Genomic DNA, 6,000 nt, shown 5'->3' with positions numbered 1-6,000 from the left:
AGCTACCCACTAATTGTGGAAAGACCCGACGAAGTCTGATTATTGATTTCAGTCAATATTTTAGTTAATTTAATATTATTATTTAAGTTAATATTGATTTTCAGTTAATTTATATACGAATAAAAATAAAGTCAAGAAAGCACAATTTTTAGGAAAACCTAGGCTTATTTTTGTTTACGCAGTATGTGATAGCTGCATAAGCTTTATCTGCTAGAAATTGCAAGGTATCATACTTTTTTACCTCTTTGTTTGTTTCTAGGTCTATGAACCTTGAGTTTTATCAAAGACTTTTTAATGCACTGTGTAGGTACACGTAAAAACCAAGATGCGCTAGCTAAACCTGAAAAACCTGGAACCTGGTTAATTAATGGTTAGAACCTGTTGAAAGTAAAATCTAAACACGAACTTTGTTATTCGATTTCATCCTGATGATCGTCAGGTGTGATATTTTTATTTTTATAAAGGTTACCTGTAATTTCATTACTATTCGATGTAACAATTTGAATTAACAATAACTAGAAAAGACATATCTTAAAAGAATTTCTCGTATAAATCCGAGAGGATTCATTTCAAAATGCAATCGGGGTCATAACTATCGTCATGTACCCTCTCAATAAAATGAGCATATTGTAACAGACTTAAAAGGTAAATTTTAGCTATAATATTAATTTCAAATATTTGAAATTCATTCCTAATAATCGGTTTCTAATTGTTACATCGTCTCAAGTACGAAAAGTTTTTAATAACTACCTTCTGGCAAATAAATATAAAGTACTGTGATCCGAACGGACAAACCGTTAAAAATATTGATCACGTACATATTATTATATTTTACATTTTACATAATGTAATATAAATTAAAAATAAGTACTTACTGCGAATTATTCACCAAATTCACTTTATAAAGTACCACACAATAAAATAAAATAAAATATCTTGCAACGTTTCGCGTTGACTGATTGCAAGTTGCTTCGACGGCAAACAAAACGCCAATGAAGCCATGGCCGCGCTGAGCAATTTACGAAAACTTTGAGCGCGACCCCGCCAGGTGGCGCCACAAAACCGGATATGACATCAATAAAAGTACGAAAACTGGCATGAAATCGACGGAAACGGAAATGCTACTCTCAATATAAATATAAAGCTTCCAGTTACGGTCAAGTTATTTAATTTGTTGTTTCAGTCAAATCACATACTTGTTTTTACAACTGCATTGAATTTTAGAAAGAGTCTCATTGGATGGAATTTTGAAAGGTTCCCATTGGTCAATTCAGTTTAGGTTCAGTCCAATCACAGACTCTTCTCAGTTCAGTAATTTAATGAATGGAAAATATGATATTAAGGCCAGACGGCTGACTATTTTGAAGTTAGTTCTTCTTAAGCATTCAAACAGATAAATTGTGAAGAAGTGTATTCCTTAAGTAACAAACAAGCTGTATGTAAATCAAGTAATATAATATATAATTAATATTGATTCAAGGAAGAAGTTTTATTATAATTTACTACACTATCTTTGCTCATTTTTTGAATTTACGACTTACACCTTCTATATTCCTTTTTAGACTATTTATTTCTGATTTTAACTGCAACAATGTTTCCTCTACTGTTTTTAATCGAGTAATGTTTAGGCTCGCAGGAGGTGGATGGAAGAAAACTAGTCGGCGATAATATCCTTATAATAATTATATTCAAAGTTACATTTAAATAAAAAGACTAAAAACTAGTGCTTATCTCTAAGGATGAGAATATTCTAACTTAATATTACGATTCCCACATCGCGCGGGTTCTGGTATTACGCCGCGTCAGCTATACGGGTCGTATTCGTACGTGGGAATGGGAATGCATGTTGCGCTGGCTCACTATGTATCAGCCGCTGGCTTCGCCTGCGTAACACCTCCCCCATCAGATCGGCGCTTATGGAACACCTTGGCTGTGAATTGCGCCGGGAGGTCATCGGATGAAGAACTCTGAATTTCGGCTGTGCTTCTTATCTGCAATGTCTTCGTGCGCTGTATTTTACGATAAACTATGATGATTATACTCAGTCCGCAGGTTCCAACCAATATGGTGTCTATGGGTATGGTTGTGTGGTAAATACTTCCGTGGTCCGAACTCGGAGGTAAAGTGATAGGTGTTTGAGATGAAACCTTTGCACTGGCATGATGTAGGTGATCCAGTTTTGTGGACTTCAATTCATAATGCGGAGATGGTCTTGAGTCAGAGGGTTCTTCTTTAGGTAAATCCATAACTTGAATTGCTTGGCCTTTTATGTGATCGTTTCTATTGAGAATCATAAACTCTGGCGTTTTCAAAAAGCAATTTTGTGGAATTACTGCCAAGTAGCTGCCTCGAAGTGTCCGGTACAGGTCGTGGCCACACGATAGGTGAACTTTCGTGCGCAGCGGAAAACTCATTGTATAGTGACGTTCGTCAAGTTGCTCGAACGCTGGTTTTTCCAAAGTTACTTTCACTGGATGGCAAAACCTACTTCTATTTTGGGCGGTTATAAGTTGTTGGATACAATCTGGTTGATTTGAAGGTTCACGCTGTAAGCTTCTAATATCGGCACATAGATAACCCTTGCTGGTCTTCGGGCATTCAGCCTCTATGTACCTGTACTCGTTCAAGCTTATTGCCAGGAATGGATGATAAGGAATTAGGATCTCATAATTCTTGTTGGGTACAATGGATAATTTATACATATCATATACTTGGGTTAAAATTATAGGAAATTTATAAACTATGAATATTTCGTTTCTTACATAATACGAACCTAATCCTATAATATCATAATACTCTCTATCATTTAAAGATATAATTTTACCAGTACCATAAAGACTGGTTAACCTACTAACTAAATATTTAATTGTACTTAAGCTTATAACTGAATGATGTGCAACCGAAACCTTGATAAAACCTAATACATTTTGTAATTTCAAGTTGGATCTCCTGCATTACCACTGGCTGCAGAAGTAGATTGATTATAAGGAGGATCCTGCAACAATTGGGCAGTGTTAGGAACTCTCTTTAGTCTTGACTTCGCGATTGGGCCTCGTTTTTTTCTAGTGTATATGTGGATTGGGAGATTTGCCACAACTACATCCTGAGTATAGCGGGGAGCTGCCTTTTGACGAGAGGCAACAGGGTTTCTAACAAAAACTTGTTGCTCTGGGGAATAATTTGCTTCGGGCTCTCTAGTTCTATTACGACTATTAGTTAAATCTCTGCGTAGACTACTACAGGATTCGTGGATAAGGTTATATGTAATTTTCATTCTATTTTTATGATCCTGTATGTACTGCTGTAAGACATGTGTCGTGAGGTCTATGTCGAGTGGGTCGCGTGGGTCAAAATGTCCAGTTACTATTTCGATTGGTCTGCATTTTGTGAAACTATGAAAACTGCTATTGTAAACTAGAAGAGCATAAGGTATCAGGTTCCTTACTGATTCATCCTTTTGACTGATTCTAAAGATACGAAGGTGTTCTAAGAGTGTCAAGTGAAATCTTTCAACGATACCATTTTCGTTAGGAGTATGTGGTGCGACCTTATGATGCTGGATTTTATGAAGATTGAAGAACTCAGATATAACTTGATTGTTAAATTCCGGACCGTTGTCAGTAACTACAGTTAAAGGATTTCCATGATGCGTACTAAATTTAAGTAATGCTTGAACTACACTGACTGCCGTGCTGTCTCCTAAGAAATATGCTTGAGCATATTTGGAGAAAGAGTCGACTATTGTCAGAAACTTACAGCTTTCGACACTTAAGAGGTCTAAGTGCACAAGCTCAAAAGGTTTACTGGGTGGTGGAACTACTTGAAATTGCTGTCGGATTGGATTACGGTCATACTTAGCCTGTCCGCATACTTCACAGTCGTTGATAAATTTTGAAATATGCTCTCGCATTTTTGGCCAGTAAAATTTTCGAGATAAAGCAAGAAAGCATTCATTGATACCGCGGTGGTTTGTCTTGCCATCATGGTACTTATCTATAATTTGTTGCTGCCTTAAATATTCTCGAACATTTTCTACTTCTGTTTTAGCTAAATTGAGTATCATTGACGAATTTTTAAAGGTTTTCTGTATTATTGGAATTATCTTATACATAGCCAATGGTGGATTGATTAATAAACCAGTTTTAATTTTAGGTTGAACAAATTCTTTAATAGCATTGATGACATCTATTTCTAAATTTGATTCAGATAATTGAACAGTCGTACGCTTATGGTTTTCAAAGGGGTTTGTAGTGACTGGTTTGGTTTTAATATCACCTACAACGTTAAAAACGATTTGCCTAGTAAATTTATTCAACGGATGTTCTGTAATCGGGATTTCCAAGATGGGGCTTTCGTCATCAGTATGGACAGTTGCTGTTCTAGAACCATCTTCAGCCTCCGGAGCTGAGAGAGTTCCAGAGTCATCTAAAGAGGGAGCTCCGTCCGATAGATTCACAGCAACCGAACTTAGCTCTTCCACATGAACTTCAATGCGCGATAACGCGTCCGCGTTGGTATTAGACTTTCCTTGCTTATACAACACCGTAAAATCGAACTCGCTGAGTTTTAAACGCCATCTTGTAAGTCTCGAATTAGGTTCCTTAAGACTCATTACCCACTGCAGGGGCTTATGATCTGTAATAATTTTAAATTTACGTCCAAAAAGGTAAGGCCTGAAATACTTGGTGGCCCAGACGATTGCTAAGAGTTCTTTTTCTATCGTACTATAGTTCAATTCGCTAGAATTAAGATTTCTAGATGCATATGCGATCGGTTTATCAGACCCTACTGGGCCCTGTGATAAAACGGCACCTACTGCGACATTAGAAGCATCAGTTGTTAGCAAAAATTCTTTAGTAAAATCCGGATACTGTAAAATGGGATCATTGGTAAGCAGTTGCTTACAGTGCTCGAAACACCTTATGTTTTCATCATCGATTATTATTTTAGAATTTTTCTTCAGGCATTGAGTAAGGGGCTTTGTTAGACGTGCAAAATCAGGGATGAATTTTCTGTATTATCCTAGCAATCCGAGAAAACGTTTGATCTGTGTCGTAGTCTTTGGTAATGGGTATTTACTTATGGCTGCTATTTTATTGGGGTTTGGTTTTACACCATCTTTAGAAATTATGTGACCTAAAAATTCGGTTTCCAGCTTCAAGAATTCAGACTTGTCCATCTGTATCTTGAAGTTTGACTCACGCAATCTCTGAAATATCTTTTCCAAATTAACTATGTGCTCTTGAAGACTTGTGCTAAAGCAAATTATGTCATCAAGATATACTAGACAAACTTTGTTCTGTAGATCTTTGAGAACATTATCCATGACTCGCTGAAAAGTCGATGGAGCATTTTTCAACCCCATGGGCATCCTTAAAAACTCATAGTGCCCATTCTCTACATTAAATGCAGTCTTGTGAATATCAGTGGGGTCCATTTCAACCTGGTAAAAGCCACTAGCTAAATCTAGGGTAGTGAAGTAATCACACTTCCCTAATTTGTCTAGAACATCGGTGATGTTGGGAATAGGGTACTTATCATCAATCGTTTTCTCGTTTACTTTTCTGAAGTCCACGACAAGACGCCATTTACGACGACCAGAAGCATCTGCCTTTTTGGGAACCACCCAAATAGGAGAGCTCCAGGCGGAGTCAGAAGGTCTTAGAATATTTTGTTCAAGCATTTTACTGATCTGATCTCTGATTTCTTGTCGGTGGACATAAGGATATCTGTAACTTTTTGTATGTACAGGAATTTCATCGCTGGTCTTAATTTTATGTTTAATCTTATTATTGAACGTTAAAGGTTCACCTTCAAGATAGAACACGTCGGCATACTTTGCACACAGTGCTTTCAAATTAGCTGCTTCTTCTGGATTTAAATGTCCAATGCGAAGACGAGAAAAACTTCTTTAGCACGATTCGAAGAAACATTGGTTTGCTCACATTCAAAATTATAAAGTTCTGCTGATATGGGTTTGTCTATGAAAAAAACTATATC

Source organism: Maniola jurtina, chromosome W (assembly GCF_905333055.1).
Source record: "Maniola jurtina chromosome W, ilManJurt1.1, whole genome shotgun sequence".
Classification (NCBI taxonomy): Eukaryota; Metazoa; Arthropoda; class Insecta; order Lepidoptera; family Nymphalidae; genus Maniola; species Maniola jurtina.
The sequence above is the reverse complement of the archived record's forward strand: the minus strand, read 5'-3'. Positions refer to the sequence as shown.